Source organism: Carettochelys insculpta, chromosome 2, assembly GCF_033958435.1.
Source record: "Carettochelys insculpta isolate YL-2023 chromosome 2, ASM3395843v1, whole genome shotgun sequence".
Lineage (NCBI taxonomy): Eukaryota > Metazoa > Chordata > Testudines > Carettochelyidae > Carettochelys > Carettochelys insculpta.
In genome coordinates, this window is record NC_134138.1 from 77,982,479 (window position 1) to 78,000,571 (window position 18,093).

At 41.9% G+C, this 18,093-nt stretch overlaps 1 pseudogene; it reads right to left on the bottom strand.

Moving 5' to 3' along the window:
* Positions 1 to 11,734: 11,734 nt before the first annotated feature.
* LOC142008570 (WW domain binding protein 1-like) lies at positions 11,735 to 12,132 on the bottom strand (annotated as a pseudogene).
* Positions 12,133 to 18,093: the final 5,961 nt, after the last annotated feature.

Sequence of the window (18,093 nt, forward strand, 5' to 3'; positions counted from 1 at the left end):
GTGAGACCAGTGAAGGCGAGGCTAATGCCAGCTGTGATATGAACTCCTCCAACTAGGGAGTGAAAACAGTACGTGTCCCACCTTCTTCCAGATCAGCTGGAAGGATGTTGGAAAGTTTCAGCTTAGTACAAATGTGTAGCAAGAAGCTCCATTTCCTGTAGGTATTTTAGCTGCCTCAAGCTAAAAGTCTGAGAGTTGCTACTGAAGTGCATGGCTTTTTTATCCACTGTTCAGTAGCCCCAGTCCTTGGCAGTGGCTTCAGGCTTGTTTTATTATCCTCTGCCTTTCTTTAAAATTCAACAAATAATGCATTATTCATAAAAGTCCTTCAGATTTATGTAAAAATTTCAAAATTACTTCAAGTATTGGAGGGGTAGCCGTGTTAGTCTGGATCTGTAACAACAACAAAGGGTCCTGTGGCACCTTATAGACTAACAGAAGAGTTTTGAGCATGAGCTTTCGTGAGCACAGACTCACTTCATCAGATGCATCTGATGAAGTGAGTCTGTGCTCACAAAAGCTCATGCTCAAAACTTTTCTATTAGTCTATAGGGTGCCACAGGACCCTTTGTTGCTGTTACAAAATTACTTCAGACACTTTCTAATTAAGAAATGGCTTAAGATGAAAAGCTGACATTTCTTTCTGCAGCAGGCAGCTGTTTGTTCCTTACAGTGGAGGACATCTCCTCATAATCACTTTTAAACCTGTCTTATGAAATGCATGGCACTTCACAAGCAGAGATGAAGCTGCCTTTTCAGGCGTGTGTAGGGTTAGATCCCAGGACGTCTGCAACGGGGAGTACAACAGCAACTTTGATTCTGCCAGAAGGATTTGCTTGATTGAACTGCTGGATGAAGCAAATCCGGCAGCTTTTCAAGCTGTACAGGATGGTAAGATGTACTTCACCTCTATAAGCACAGGGGAGGAATCATAGAATACTAGAATTAGAAGGGACTCAAGAGGTCATCAAGTCAAGTCCTTTGCCATCACACCAGAAACAAGCACCATCTATATAATCCCTGTTATGTATTTATCCAACCTGTTCTCAAATATCTCCAGTGATGAGGATTCTACAAGTACTCTAGGTGATTTAGTCCAGTGCTTAACCACCCTGACAGTAAGGAAATTTGTCCTAATGTTCAAATTAAAACTCCCTTGCTGCAGTGTCAGCTCATTGATTCTAGTCCTATCCTCAGAGGCTAGGGAGAATGATTTTTCTCCCTCCTTCTTATAAAATGTTTTTAGATACTGGAAAGCTGTCCCCTCCCAACCTTCTCTTTTCCAATTCCAATTCCAAACTCAATTCTTTCAATCTTCTCTCATAGGTCATATTTTCTAGACCTTTAATCATTTTAGTTGCTCTTATCTGGACCCTCTCCAATTTCTCCATATTTTTCCTAAAATGTGGGGCCCAGAACTGGACACAGTACTCCAACTGAGACCTAATATGCACAGATTAGAGGAGAAGAATGACTTCTTGTGTGTTGCACACAACACTCCTGTTAATGCATCCCAGAATCCAGAATCAAGTTTTTTTTTCTCAACAGCATCATACTATTGACTCATACTCAGCTTGTGGTCCACTGTGACCCCTAGAGCCCTTTCTGCAGTACTCCTTCCTAGAGCATGATTTCCCATTTTGTATGCGTAAAACCGATTGTTTCTCCCTAGGAAAATACAACAGATCAAAGTTGGTGGGGTGGAGGGAGCTACGAACAAGAAACTGTTTCTCTACACTCTTCTCTTCACCTCCCCAAAACTTAGAGAAACCCTTTGACAGGTGAGCCCATGGCTATGTAACTTTAAAGGACAAAAGGTCTGGGAATCATTTCCTCCTTTATAACATTGAGTGGTTCCTTAATGGCAACTCAGAATTGACTTATGCTATTTTCTGAATTCTCCTTCACAACTGGGGCTGGATACAAGCAGCCTGTGTCAGGGTAGCTAAAGGGATCACAGGTCCTGCATGAGTCACATTATCTGAAGGGCAGGAAGCAGTACAGCAACACAGGCATCTGCCAAGAAGGCCTGGGCTTTCATGCAAAGCTCAAGGGATCTGTAGTTTTAATGGCCAAACTTTCTTCCTGTTGCTCAGAAAATGAACAGGCAGAAAAGTCATTTGTCAGTCTGGCTGAGTTTCCAATGCCCTCTGAGAGAACACCCCAAACTTGGACCTAACTCAAACAGAGAAGTTTCATCATGTAGGGTTTTTTTTTTTTGGTTTTTTTTTATGTGAACATAATTTTAAAAATTTCTCACAGAGCCATGGTTGGATGTTCAATTTTTCACAATTTTTCATGGAAAGCCAAATTATGATTGTGACCCAAGACATCTTTTGTCTCGTGTGGTCTGTGAAAGGCAAATAACAACAGCAGACTCTGTAAGTAGTGGTGGCTTACCTTTTCCTCCTGTGGGTAAGCAAATCACCCCAAAGGAGATATGAATCCCTCATACTGATGGTGCACAGTGTGTCCTTTACAAGCACCAAAGAATGCTTCCAGAGCTTGTGCCTCTTTTGATTTTTCCTACACAGGGCTCTGTGCCTGCTTCAGTGAAACCAGGTTCAGGAAAGACATCCCTCATATTAGCACCATTCTGTAGTCCCCCTGCTGCAATGCTTTGATGGCAGTTGCAGGAAGTTTGGGGATTTTTTTAAGCAGTGTTGTTTGCTCTTTCCTTGAATGTATCTTATACACCAGGCAAAGGTAGGACTGGTAGTGAGACTACTTCCCAGGGAACCATTAAAATGAGTTTCATGCCTTGTAAAGTAGGAAAGCCTAATTCTGACCAATTCAGACATTTTTTCTACTGTATTTGATGACCCGCAATGAGTCTGTACTATGTAAGTGGCTCAGCAGATTCTGTGGCAAGGACAGAGCCCTGCCACCAAAAATGCTGCTTACTTGACAACTGGTAGCAGATGTACAATGGGTTTTGGGAACCACCGGAATCATAATGTGTACTCTCTATTCGTACTAAAACTACAATAATTCTACTAAAACCCCAAGAAAAAATGAATTTTAATTATATTCATGAAGTTACTGACTCTAATGTATTCTTAATATCATCACTAGTTTACCATACGTTTTCATCTCAATGAGTCTATATTGCTTTGATAAAGTAGTAATTTTTTTTTAAAATGTAACCATTTTAACTGAATAACTACTGATACATTATATCATATTTTCACATACTAGGGAATACTATTGCTTTTTGATAATTAATGACTGTATTCTGAACAGATTTGGAAAATGAGCATCATTTCATTTCATTGTAATATTTGCTGGATTGTAGAGTCAATCCAACCATCTGCTGTCACCAGTATTAGAACACAAATTACTGCTTTCCATTATCAAATGTTACTTCCACTGCTTCCTCTTTTTTGTTTTCTTTATCTAATTAACGTTGTGCTTGTGTAATAATAGGCATCATTCAAATCAACTATAATGTTATTTTGAAATTTAATGACTAGATAGAGTAGGTGAAACTGACTAATTAGACATTAGAAATCTTTGGCATCATTATCTGGTGATTAAAATAATTGATAAAATGTTGTTGAACATTATGATATTTCTGATTTTAACCAAGTTCAAGTGCATGTTGAGAACTGTGCAGATTTGCAGATGTTAGGACCAGATTCAATAAAAACTGCATCCAGTTTATGCCTCATACAAACCTTCCTCCAATCCCCAGTAAAATGAGGTTTGGTGGAGGGTCATTTTGTATTTTCGCTTGTGATGCACACATTGGAGGGAATGTTTATTGAATGTGTCTCACAGCTCAGACCACTGCAACGAATTATTAAAGAACTACAACCTATCCTTAATCAGGATGCCACACTCCAGAAGGCCCTGGGTGACATGCCTGTTCTCTCCTACAGACAACCTCCCAACCTCATGAGGATCCTCACTAACAGCCACAGTCTATACCCCAGGAGCACCAGTCCTGGAACCTTTCCCTGCAACAAAGCCCGCTGCCAGCTTTGTCCACATATCTTCTCTGGAAATACCATCACTGTACCTAACAAGGTTACTCGCAGAATCACGGGCACTTTCTCATGCTCCTCTACTAACCTCATATATGCCATCATGTGCCAACAATGCCCAGATGCTTTGTATATTGGACAGACTTCTAACTCCCTTAGACAAAGGGTCAATGGGCACAAAACAGACATCAAAACACTCCAGATTCACAAACCAGTTAGTCAACATTTTAATGGAATGGGGCATTCTGTCAATGACCTCAAGGTATGTGTGTTACTGAAAAGGAATTATCGCACTGTTTTGGAAAGAGAAACAGCCGAGCTGGCTTTTATATTCAAATTCGGCACATTAACACATGGTTTAAATCGTGATGGGAACTTTCTGAGTCACTATAGGGGCTTGTCTGCATACTTGGTTCAATCTAATTCTTGACCTTCTCCTGCATCCCTCCACTCTCTGATTTGCTCACCTTGATTATCTTTTTCTGATTTGTCCTCCTTGCTTACTGTTTTTGGTTCTCTGTGCCTTAAATATTGAGTCTGTTCTGGTCTGGCTATGGTCTGAAGAAGTGGGTCTGTCCCACGAAAGCTCACCTAATAAACCATTTTGCTAGTCTTTAAAGTGCTACTTGACTGCTTTTTGTTTTGATAGCTGTATAATGGTTTTGGTAAAAAAAACAATATTTATAACTTTGGATTGCTTGTATTAGTTAATATAGGAATTTAAACGATTAAAGGGGAAGGTACCCAAAGGCAAGACTAAAAGGATGATTCCTTTTAGGATGATCAGTATTATAAATTTATGTGGGTGTTTATATCATGGTACAGTAAAATAACCTCTGTAAGACTGAAAAACAAAGACAAAGAGAGCCAGAGATCTGAGCATACCAGGCAGTAGCATCTGTGTGTGTTGTCCCTGAAGCTCAGAAACGGTAGTCCAACAGCTACAATGTGGTTGAGACTAAAGAGGAAATTCAGAATATGTCATACTGCATGTCAGGAAAGCACATGGTTTGTTCATGGAAGGCTCCAATTATGTAAGGTGCTGAGTGAAAAACTGTTCTCTGCCCCCAGAAGCTGACAGTTTAAGTAGCAAGACAGTTTTGCCCCAAAGAATAAATAAAATGGTGATTACATGAGAGCTACAAAAAGTAAGCACAGATCAACTTTCATTTTAAGATGGATCTCTATAGTTAGATTTTTAAAGGATTAGTACTGCATCGACTCTCCTCTAATAATGTCATTTTTGTATTGTTTCAAAATGTTAGCCTTGTTCACTCTATACAAGGCACTATTTTATAACCTGAAGAAAAATTTAGAATCATAGAATTCTAGGGCTGGAAGGGAACTCAGGAGGTCATCTAGACCAGCCCCCTGCCTAAAATAGGATCAACCCCAACTAAATCATCCCAGCTATGACTATGTCAAGCTGGGACTTAAATACCTCTAGGGATGGAGATTCCACCACATCTCTCAGTAACACATTTCAGTGCTTTACCACCCTCCTGGTGAAATAGTTTTTCCTAATATCCAACCTACATCTCTCTATCTGTAGCTTCAGACCATTCCTCCTTGTTCTGGCATCTGCCACCACTGAGAACAATCTCTCTCCATCCTCTTTAGAGCCCCCTTTCAGGAAGTTGAAGGCTGCTATCAAATCACCCTTCAGTCTTCTCTTCTGCAAACTAAATAAGCCCAAATACCTCAGCCTCTCCTCATAGGTCATGTCCTCCTGCCCCTTAATCATTTTCATTGCCCTACACTGAACCTTCTCCAATGTGTCCATATCCTTTCTATATTGGGGGCCCCAGAACTGGATGCTGTACTCCAGATGTGGCCTCACCAGTGCCAAATAGATCAGAATAATAACTACTATAGATCTGCTGGAAATGCTCCTCCTAATGCACCACAGTTTGCCATTAGCTTTCTTGGCTACAAGAGCACACTGTTGACTCATATCCAGCCTCTCATCCCCTGTAATCCCTATGTCCTTTTCTGCTGCACTGCTACTTAACAGTGGTGAATTTTAACATTACGGAGGATTACGAATTTTCTTCTTGTGATAAATTTGTCCCTGTTAAATCTGTGCTCTGCCATGTCAGACACTGATGAACTTTGCTCCAGGTCATTATTTCCTCACTGTAGATAACAAGAAGTCTCTCTGGCAGCTTGAATAAAACCAAAAGAGAAAACTAAAAATCCACATCTTCCCATAATTCTGGACCTTTCTAAAAAACACTTCCAGAAATATATGTTTGTGTCTGAAAACTGTAGAAACAAAGGCTTGATACCAAGTGCCCAGTTCTGCTCTCTGAAGTCATGCTCAATACTCCTTTATTCTGTGAGTACCCCCACTGGAACCAATGAGACTAGTTGCAGAGGAAATGTGGTCCTGTCCTCAGAGAGTGTACAGATGTCAGAACTGAACGTTAAATAATTTGTACCATTATTTTATATAAATACCACTTACAGGGCTGCATCTGAGGGTAATAGATGGAGGTAGGTTCTTGTTATGAACCGGTAGGTGTGAGGGGAGTCATTATAAGCCCCTCCCTACACAAGCATATCTGTCTCCTGCATCTGATACTTTGAGAAGAAAGAGGCGTACCGCTTCACACATGGGGCCACTGGATGTGATGCCAGCATAGATGAGTTGCACTGCATGTCATCAACAATTTTCTAAGAGGGAGTCTTTTCTTTAAAAATGCTTTTCAAAAATGAATTTTTCATGAAAATTGGGTCTCTTTTTTTTGCAAAAATGTTGTTTTTTCATGATTGCCATCAAACACAGCATTGAAACTGTTATCAAAGTATTCATCTGTGTTTTAAAAAAAATCAAAGCTTGGGTATTCAGTGAATGAAAAGTTTTTAACCATTTTGGCAGCATTTTTTTTTTTTTGAAAAATGAGGAAATTTATATAAAAAGTGCAAAATTCAAAAGTATAAAAATACTCATCTCTCTGAAAACCTTTAAGAATGAAAACAAGGATAAACAACATTTTTTCACTAAATCTGTTCATTTGTACCCAATTGTAGTTAGAAAGCCAGCTTCATCACTCTATTTTTGAAAAAAAGTAAGAATACTTTATTAAATTTCTGCTCACATTATTATATCATTTTTTTAAAATTTCTCTTCTGATATCTAAGAGAAGCTCCAGCACAGCGCAAACCCAAAGGGAGGAATTAATTTCATAAAATTGCTTCCGTTCCTTCCCTTTTCCCACCCAAACCCACTATATTATGTCATGTCATAAGTTTAATTGGTGTGTTTGGCTGTAGAAAGCCCTGCTTTATTCTACCCTTTTCCCTTATGTCTTCTAAAGGAAGATAGAAAGGGAAGGATAATAGAAATATAGAAACATTTATTCCTATTTCAATACCACAAAGGACAGGATGGATATAATGCTTAAAATTAGAGGTCTAGCTTCAGTAGGGCTTTGTCTAAATTGTGGGGAACTGTTCACAAAAGAAAAGCAAATTGTACTCCCCAACTTGCACTCCACAAATTGCATATTTTTTGCTGACAGTTCTGTCAGGAGAGGCTTTCCCAATATTTGGTCCATCCATTTCCCCAGCCAATTGAGGGGAACAGCCCTCTGCTGAGAAATCACTTCTGCCTCATGTCACTAGGTATACAAGGGATGTTGGCAGAACATGTCTGATCTTCTGAGAGTGGTCTTGGAAAAGTGAACATGTTGTTTGAATGTGGCAGACTTCTGTCAGGAGATCTCCAGTCTACATATAGCCTAGGAGATCAGAATTCACTCTCCTTTAATACTCTTTAATACAGGTCGAACCTCTCTCTCATCCAGAACTCTCTCATCTGGCAACGCCCATAATCTGTCATGATTTTAGTTAGCTCAACAACCACTTATCATGGGCGTGGTCAAGTTTCCCATGGTCCCATAAAGTTTGTTTACAGCCACCAGTCCTGGCTGTCAGTGTTCTGCATGGTTATTTAGCTGTAATTTACCCCAAATGTCTTGTAAGAGCCCAGTAAGGTGTGGAAGTGTTGGCAACATGCTTGGAAGTATTGACCTCCCATGGTCAGCAAATTCTCTTGTCTGGCACTGGTCAGGTGCCGAGGGTACTGGACCAAAGAGGTTCAACCTGTACTTCTTTCCAGTAGTGCCCACAACATGCTTGGAATGCACAAATATATAGTAAGGTTTGGTTTGTGCTATGAAAATCTGACCACTTAAAAGACAAAACAGAAAAGCAAGAAAAAAGTAGGAGAAATGACTCTAGTGGTCAAGGTGATGACTAGCCATGCCTGGATGTTACTTGTACATGCATTGAACAGCAATCTTGCAAAGCAGAAACAGAAGTAGAATTAAAAAAGTGAAAGTCAGACAGTCAAAAGGATGCTCTGTACACTTAAAACGTTCCTGTGAACGCTCCTGCCTGTAGCTTTTGTGAGGATGATAGCAAAGTAAAGTTCAGATAAGAGATGAGCTTAATCTGAGTCCATTGCAGGCAAAGATGTCAGCCTTTGACAAAAAGATAAAAGAACAGTATAAAAGAATTTGTAAAGATGCAGCTCAAAGCAAACAATTAAAAAAAATCTGGATTTTATAGCAATGATCCAAACAATAGTAGAATGTGCTGTAGCACCCTACTTTGCATTCATAGTGTTTCCTTAAACATGAAAAGTATGCATATACTTATTTAAAACACAGAAAATCTCTGGTGCAATATGTGGGGATTCTGAGGTGCCACAGGACTACCTGTCATTTGTGAAGTTACAGATGACCATGGCTACCCCTCTGAGACTATATGTGAGGACAGGTGATTGACCTTTCCCAGCACTATCTAGTACAGACCACAGTTGGAGGAAGATAAATTTAGGTAGGCCAGCCACCTGATCTGAGAGGACAAATTGAGATATGTCCCTACAATATGTTAAATAATACTGAGATTTTCAAAAGCATCTAAATCACTTGGGAACAAAAGTCCCAGGAAGGAGAGGTGTGGAAATGAGTAACTCAGGTTCTTTTGAAAAACCACCCTAAAGATTATTCTGTTTGTATCTGTCCTTATTTGATCATCGGTACACAGGATGAACAAGAGAGCTAGCAGCAGAAAGATGTGTCAGCCAAAAACCACAAATGACACCTTTAGATTAAGAAAGAAGCCAAGGGAAAGTCCTAACCTGAGCACCCACCACTTGTGGGAGGGATTATTTTCTTCTGTATTTATACAGAATCTAGAACAGTGGGGTTCTGGTCCATGACTGTGTTTGCTGTAGTCTCAGATAGTAATAATAATAATAATAATAATAATAATAATAATAATAATAATAATGAAAGCATTTGTTGCAAACAGCTAGCTGTTATTTTGATAAATGAATTGGGGAAAAAACAAAAATATATTATTTATCACTAAAATGAACTTGTTACATGCTACAAAAGAGAGAAATGAGCCTAAAATTAATATCCTGTGAACATTTTTATAAACAAATTTTCATTCTCACAGATGTTAATGAAATGAAGTGTGATAGTGGCAAATGAAAATTCAGGCTCCTGCAAAGTGAATGATACATTCCTTCCCCCAGTTCATCCAGCTATAATTTGATAACTTCATTCCATTTGTGTTCCCCTGTATACCTACTGGCTGCGTCTACACGTGCACGCTACTTCGAAGTAGCGGCAGTAACTTCGAAATAGCGCCCGTCACGTCTACACGTGTTGGGCGCTATTTCGAAGTTGAAATCGACGTTAGGCGGCGAGACGTCGAAGTCGCTATCCCCATGAGCGGATGGGAATAGCGCCCTACTTCGACGTTCAACATCGAAGTAGGGACGTGTAGACGATCCGTGTCCCGCAACATCGAAATAGCGGGGTCCTCCATGGCGGCCATCAGCTGGGGGGTTGAGAGATACTCTCTCTCCAGCCCTTGCGGGGCTCTGTGGTCACCGTGGGCAGCAGCCCTTAGCCCAGGGCTTCTGGCTGCTGCTGCTGCAGCTGGGGGTCCGTGCTGCATATACAGGGTCTGCAACTAGTTGTTGGCTCTGTGTATCTTGCACTGTTTAATGAAAGTGTGTCTGGGAGGGGCCCTTTAAGGGAGCGGCTTGCTGTTGAGTCCGCCCCGTGACCCTGTCTGCAGCTGTGCCTGGCTCCCTTATTTCGATGTGTGCTACTTTGCCGTGTAGACGTTCCCTCGTTGTGCCTATTTCGATGTTGGGCTGAGCAACGTCGAAGTTGAACATCGACGTTGCCAGCCCTGGAGGACGTGTAGACGTTATTCATCGAAATAGCCTATTTCGATGTCGCAACATCGAAATAAGCTATTTCGAAGTTGGGTGCACGTGTAGACGTAGCCACTGAGTGCAGCTGAAAGGGAGCTGCTGACAGAATTGCTGGGCTCCATGCAAGGTTGGGTGGAGGGGCAAGTCTTGGAGCTAGCTTCTGCTAGCCAGCCCTCCAGTGCTGCCTGGCACACACTGCATGGGCTCCAGCAGTGACTGAAAGGGCCTGGAGCTCTGGCTGCTGCTGCAGCTGAGGTAGCAGCCACAGTAGCAAAGAGCCATTGGTCCTTTTAAATAGCTGAGGACCCGGGGCCTGTGGCAGCTGCCCCTTTGGTTGCCCTCGCCCCAGTGGCCCTGAGCTGAACTCAGAAGCAAAAGTGCTGAGATACCTCCAACTGTTCTTGTGATCTTTTTATCCCCTCCTTCAAACCCAACACAGAAAGTTTTGAAAAGCTCATGATGTTTCCAGACCAATGATGCAGAGTCACGTGATTCTGATAAAATTGGGATAAGCATCGGGGCTTGTTGCTTCTGCTCTGGAGCAGTTCAGAAGTAATTCTATGAAATATGATTGCATCATTGCACACCTGTGCAGGGATTCTCAAGCTCCATTGCACCATGACCAGTGTTGTCTGCAAGGTGAGCACTTGGCTGCCACCCAGGAGAGATTCAGGTGCTGCCCAGCTGACTAGCTGATTGCCCACAGCCAGCAGCCTGTGTTTCCTCTGATGGTACACATATCCACACTGGAATATTTAATATTTCAAGCTTGTTTTTAGTTCACTATTAAAACGAAGCACTTAAATCTAGAATGACTAATCCCAACTTGCTGTTAGAAACCTACTGCAACAATATAACTGATTTCATGTAAAACTGCGTATGGCAGTTTGCAAGCTAGTACGGTATGTAAAATTAACTGGATAGATCGAAAGCCAATGGCTGCCCAGAAATACTAATTGTAAAAATGTGTGCATGATGACATGCTGGTCTGAAAAGATAAGACAAATCTAGCTATATTTATCAATATAATAAATAAGCAAACTAAAGGAATTTTCTAAACCTCAACACAGGAAATGAAATAGAAAACACAGAGTAATTAGCAGAGATGATTTTTGGATTGCTTGAGAAAATCTGAATAAAAGAGGCATACCCTTTTTTGGCTGGGAAAGAGGAATTTTGAAGAAATGGGCAGTTGACTCTGGCCAATCATTCACATGAAATTTGTTATAATTTGATTAGAGTTTTACTCATTTGATTAAAAAATAATTCTGTATGCAAGTCCTTGATTTCTTTCTGGGAAGACAGCAGGGCAATGTTTGTGGCTTCAATAGGAGACAAACAAACTGCTTATGTTCTGATTTATGCTAGTGTGAATGAGGAGTACATCCATTGAAGCCAATGGAGTTTCAGATGGGGGAGGGGTTAACCAATGGTGGTACTGGAACAGACAACAATCTGCCCCCATTGGCTGCTCATTTGTTGTACTCAGGAGGACACACACTGGCTACCGAGGCAGGTGGTGGTGGCTATGTTCATGGTGTTGCTCTTCGGAGGCATTAAAAAGCCTTTCTTCCTCATCCCCATGGGGGTGGCCATTGCAGCTGTCACAGAAGTTCAGGGGCCCATCCAATGCATCATCAATGAGCCCATCAAGCTCCTTGAGGTCATCATCATGGTGGCCCCGGCTGCAGATGCAGACATCAATCCTCGAGTCTCCTGCCGCTGCTGTGCTTGGAGGCGGTGTTTGGCACGCCAATGATGGCAAACACTACAGCAGCTTAATATGATAATGACAGTCAACACCAGCCAGAACCACCAGAGTTCATAGCAGTAGTTGTAACACCGTGACTGGCCACAACAGTGGCCTGTTTCACATGTATAACTTTGATTGTTGATACCCATGCAGGTTTCTTCATCCTGGGCAGGCTCCACGCTGTCCGGCAACCCCTCGGGCAGGGCCTGGAACAGCAGCTGGGCCATGGCACGGAGGAGCCTGCTTTCCATCCCTCCATCCCCAGCTCCCCACCTGCCTAACCCCAGCGTGGCCTGGCCTGGGACCCTGTGAGATTAGCGGTGTGTTCTCTCCATTTTACACATGGGTAAACTGAAACCTACTGTTTATAGGACTTTTGCAAGGCAGAGTTGGGATTAGAAGACAGGTCTCCAGAGCACTGGACATATAATCTATTTTCCAGCTGGTCATCCTGTATAGTTTAGTTTTAGAATTTAAGTACATTTCCTCACAGCATAAGTGCTGCATTAACCATTAATATTTAAAAGGACAATGTGTCTTCAGTAATTTTTACTGTGGTACTAAAAACAAATACTGTTAAAGTAACCTGAGGATATAAGGCACCTGGTGCCCTCCATATAACCCATACCATTTGAGAAGAGATCCTTTTAATTAAAAATGAGCCTCCTGTCTTTACCACTATGTCTCTTCCTTAGCCTCTACACTAGCTGTTTGAGGAAATCACCTTCTGTGGAGCTGCAGAGCCCTTTTGTTTTACACCCTGGTTTTCAGCCTCTATGTCAGAACCATTCTGGCCCTGGAAGGCAGGTCTCCAGCTTCTGGTGCTGCTTTCTACATTGGGAGACAAGATGACACAAAGGAGAGTCACTCCCCTCAGCATTCTGACTATCATTAAAAAAGTGAAATCTAACTCGTGGAATTCCGTATGACAAAAATCCAAACCCAAACCTTTCTCTTAGTAGCCAATAGCTTTAATGTCCCTAGTTCATGAATGATCACACCAAAACTTGGCCAGCTTTCCCAGGAAACTAAGAAACCTAGTTATTTCCTAAGGACTTCCATATCTGGTCTCTATGGCTATGTCTACACTAGAGAGTTTTGTCAAGAAATCTCACAGTGTTAACATTACAAAAGCGTTCTGTCAACAGTAAATTGATAAAATGTGGCACTTCCATTGACAGCGTTCTGCTGTTCCCCCAGGAGTCAGAATGCCTTTCTTGACAGAATAAGTGAACAGAAGGTCAGCGTGGATGCTCTGGGGGGCCCTCTGTCAACAGAGAGAGCTTCTGTGACACTAGGAAGCCCTATCTGCTGGGCTTCCAGCTGGCGTTTCTGTTGAGAGAGCTGCTGGGCAGTCTGGTCGCTCTCTGTCGACAGAGAAATCCACTTTCGTGTCTGCCCCACTATCCATTCCAAAAGTTTTATTGAAAGATATCTTCCGACAGAAACTTCTCTCAACACAATGCTGTAGCGTACATGTAGCCCATGACAATGGCATGTCCCATGCTGTTTTATGGAAAAGTACATGTCTTTTGGAGTTTCCATGTGATAGCAGTCAAAAAATACCACAATAGCCACATGCAAGCCAATGAAAATTAGGTTAATTCTATTATCAGAATAACAACATCATCATTATAAAATCTTCAGTTGCTCACTATGGAAAATCCTGATTTGTAACTACTATCTTATTTGTCATCCATTTTAGACTTATAGGAGCTCTATGTGGAATTCTGCCAATAGATCTCTTTATATATTACACAGCCATCAAACAAATGATATGGTTAAAATTATAGTTTGAACTGAAAGTACTAATAAATGAGACAAAATAGGTTTCTGTACCTGTAAGTGGCAAATAGAATCAGTCTTATAAAATGGCTATCAGTGCTCTTGCCACTTAAATAGAGGGCTGAATAAATTATCCAACACTTTGCTAATGGAGAAATTAATGGTAGGTGGCAGACATAATTGGGAAAAGTACAATAACATTTGGAAAAATGTGAAAGAATTGGATAAAGACTCCTTTTAAATGTAAACTCATATTTCATCTTTACAGTTCCTGTTATACAGTGGTATGAATGCTCTGAGAGTCGTTGAAGTATAGCTGAATATTATACTACAATTCAATTTTTTTAATGTCCATTGAAGTTTATTGACTTGTAATAGGGTGTATAAACTCCACACTGTGGCAATAACAAGAGGGTTAATCAACAAAATAATTATTCCCTATGTGTGGATAAGAGGCTCAGGAGTGACAGCTGAGAAAAAAGACTGCTCTGAGAAAGGCAAGCTTCCTAGAGAGAGGACATTGCCAATGGAAAGAGAGGAGTTTTGATCAGCATTCAGGGAAAAGAGAGGAGCAACTACCAGGAAAAGAAACTTAAGGAAAGACCTTCTAGATAGCGATAGGAGGCTCACACAGTGAGTGGCTACACCATGGGACTGGTGTATCAGTTTAAAAGTAGGAAATAGGCCAAGAAAACATCAGTGGGTCTATGCAAAATGATGTTAGCTGTTTAATATGGGTCCCGGTGACAGAACCCACAGTGAGCATAGAAGCATAGACGATTATGGATAGAACAGTCCTCAAGAGGTCATCCAACCCGCTGCTCAGAGCAGGACCAACACCAACTAAATCCAAGGTGGATTTAGGAAAGAGAGGTAAAAATATACCCAACACAAAAAGAAGACTAAAGACTATTGAGCACAGGGTGGGGCTCAAAGCTATGATAAGTCACTAGTCTTCTGCTTTATTAGACTCTGTATCACCCTGAAGCAATGTGACAGTTAGGGTGCATCTACACTAGCCGGCTACTTCAAAGTAGGTGGCACAACGTCGAAATAGCACGCATTGCGTCTACATGTGCTGTGAGCTATTTTGATGTTGAAATTGACGTTATGTGGTGAGATGTCGAAATTGCTATTCCTGTCCGAAGATGGGAATAGCTCCCTACTATGACATTCATCGTCGAAGTAGAGCATGTGTAGATGATCCGCATTCCACTACATTGAAATAGCAGGGTCCTCCATGGCGGCCATCAGCTGAGGGGTTGAGAGATGCTCTCTCCCACCCCTGTGGGACTCTATGGTCTCCATGTGCAGCAGTCCATAGCCCAGGGCTTCTGGTTGCTGTTGCTGCTGCTGGGGGTCCATGCTGTGTGCATGGGGTCTGCAACCAGTTGTCAGCTCTGTGGATCTCATGCTGTGCAGGCTGAGTGTGTCTGGGAGGGGCCCTTTAAAGGAGCTGCTTGCTGTTGCCCCAGAAGGGCTAGTCCAGCCTGTGACCCTGTCCACAGGCTTTGCTGGCCCCTTATTTTGACGGGGAGCACTTGTGTGTGTGGACACTCCGCATTTCCTTCTGGGGCAGCTCCTTTCGATGTTCCCTGTCACTACTTCGATGTTGAACATCGACGGCACCAGCCCCCGAAGCTGTGTAGATGATACGCATTGAAGTAGCCTATTTCAATGTTCTTACTTCAAAATAGGCTACTTCGACATAGTGTGCTAGTGTAGACATAGCCTTAGTGATCAGTTTGGAGGGCTGAATGGAAAGAGGCAAGCCACCTCAGGCTCTGATTGACCACTGACAGGAAATGCCAGGGCCAAAAGAGAGTCCTAACCCACACATCCATCAGACAGTGCACCAGCTGGTGAATGGTCCCTCTATGTGACTCTTTTTAATGTGTGCATAACATGCCATTTGATTCCTCACTTTGACCCTGCACCAGCAAATTATTTAATCAGTGCTATGGTTAAATACTAGCCATTCCTGATAGTTAAGAACATGCTTAAGTGCTTTGCTAAACTGGGGCCTACTTTGGTAACCACTCTTCTCTTTTACTGCTCTGTCCCGCGATTGTTGACTGAATAGACAGGTATAGCTTGATATTCAGATGCTGCTCGGGACAACAATACAGAACTGCTGGTTAAGAAGATTTTACTAATTCACCTAACCAAAGGACAGCACAACCTTTTAAAATTTTAATTACAACACAGCAGAAGGAAATTAATTCTGTTCAAAGCATGTAAGTATTATTTTGTCTTTGTATGGTTAGCTGTATTAAAATGGTGTATGGAACAAAAACACCCAACACTCTAGACAATGATTAGATGCAATAAATAATAAATAAATATGCTCAGACTTTCTAACTGGTTACAAGATAAATGTCTGATCAAAATGTGATAAAGGTCTACTATGAGCTTCTTAAGGAATGATATCAACATATGGCGAGTGTCAGACCCAGTAGAAAAGTACATCAATTGTATTTTAAGGAAGAAAACAATTATATTAACTGCAAACTTTCATGTTAACGGTGTGAACCATGTAATCAAAAATCTGTCTGTTACTGTCCACTAAACCAGAGCTCTATCAGCAGGTGAAATGTTCATAAATATTTCATATCATAATATGAAAATAAAATGAGAAATTTCAAGTATGTGTACGGTCATGAACCCTTTAATAAAACCTTTATGAATTTTCATGAACTTTTAATTCACAAACTGTCAAGAACAAATGCATGATTACAGCAACCTGATAAATGTTCATGACATTTTCTGAAAATGTCTGAATGTTCACTTATTCATGCATTATTGAATGTATATTTAAAAAATAATGTCCCAACATTACGAACATGACTGTGTTTTTTTCCCCTTACAAACCTAAAAGGAAGGGCGGAGGGAGAGGAAAAAGGTGAAATTATAGGATTTAATGCACTGTGTGGCAATTCTTACAGTAAAGCCTGCCATTTGTCTTCATGTTAGAAAAGCAACATGCCACCAATTTTCTAGCTGCTTAATACCTGGTCCCCGTGACAGAACCCACAGTGAGCCTAGAAGCATAGAAGATTAGGGACAACATATGTGAGATAATATATTTGGTTGGATCATCTTCTGTTAGGTCAAAAGCTTGTCTCTTTCTCTGACACAGGGCTTTTCTTCAGGGTTTTTCAGCTTTATGGATTTCTATGGTAACAAACGAGAGCAAGTTGCTTCAAACAAGGTACATCATATAAACGCTGCATGTCACACAAGATGAAATGTTCCTCTCTGCGCACTGCACGAGGGGAACAAAGGATGTCAGAAATGACTGAGAGAGTACCAAAAGAGGGAAACACTGGCTCTATTTTTTTCCTGTCTCTTCCCAGTCCACAGAAATGTCTCTGCCGGTACCCTGTGAAGCTGTGGCTCTGTGGTTGGGGATGAGTGTACTGAGGTGTTACAGCATGTAATATGACCCTTCTGATACAAGGATAGAAGGATGGGAATCCTAATCATCCTTTCACAGCGTTAAAACTTCCAGAAGAAAGAACAATGTGTGGCAGAGGTAGGGAGAGGTGGTAAAAATACAGTGCCTCTGAACTGGGCCTGGTGACCTGGGAAAAAGAAGGGCAGGGATTCCGTATAGAGAAGTTACTGATCATGTACTGTGGTCTGGGAGGAAGTTTCTGGCAGCCCCTAACAAAGCAGGCTGATATGGTGTGGGGGGCATAAGGCCCAGAGATTCAAAAGAACCAGGGGCTTCTGTTCATCACTACTGCGCTAGTGGCAGCAACTTGAGCACCAGGCCCTTTAAATCGGTGGAGTCCAACACCCGTTCAAAGATCTCCACACTACTGGTTGTCATCCTTGCATATTCGCCACAGCCTCCTTCCCCACCACTCTAAATAAATGCCCTGACCCTCCCCACAGAGCCAGGCACCCCCAGCCCCCTGCCCCCCCACTCTAACTGAATATGCTGGCAACTCACCAGAATTGCAGCTGCTGGAACGGCCACTGAAGCTGCAGCAGCAACACAGCTGGACTGGGACCGCAGGAGCCCTGCCAGGGCAAGAGCAGCAGAGACCACTGCTGCCACTGCCATCACGCGTTTGTCCCAACAAATTGTAGGGCACGTGTATGGAGCAGGTGGACAGCATGTCACTTGTGTGGCTCTAAGCTACCTGTGCAGCTCACCTTATTCGCCACACCCTGGTGTCCATTTGCCACATGTGGTGAACAACCAGACTATTGGACACCAAAGCTTTAAATTAGACCTCCCATGGCATGGCAAATACTCTGGTTTGGCACCGGTCAGGTCCTGAAGATGCTGGATTAGAGAGGTTCAACCTGTTGTT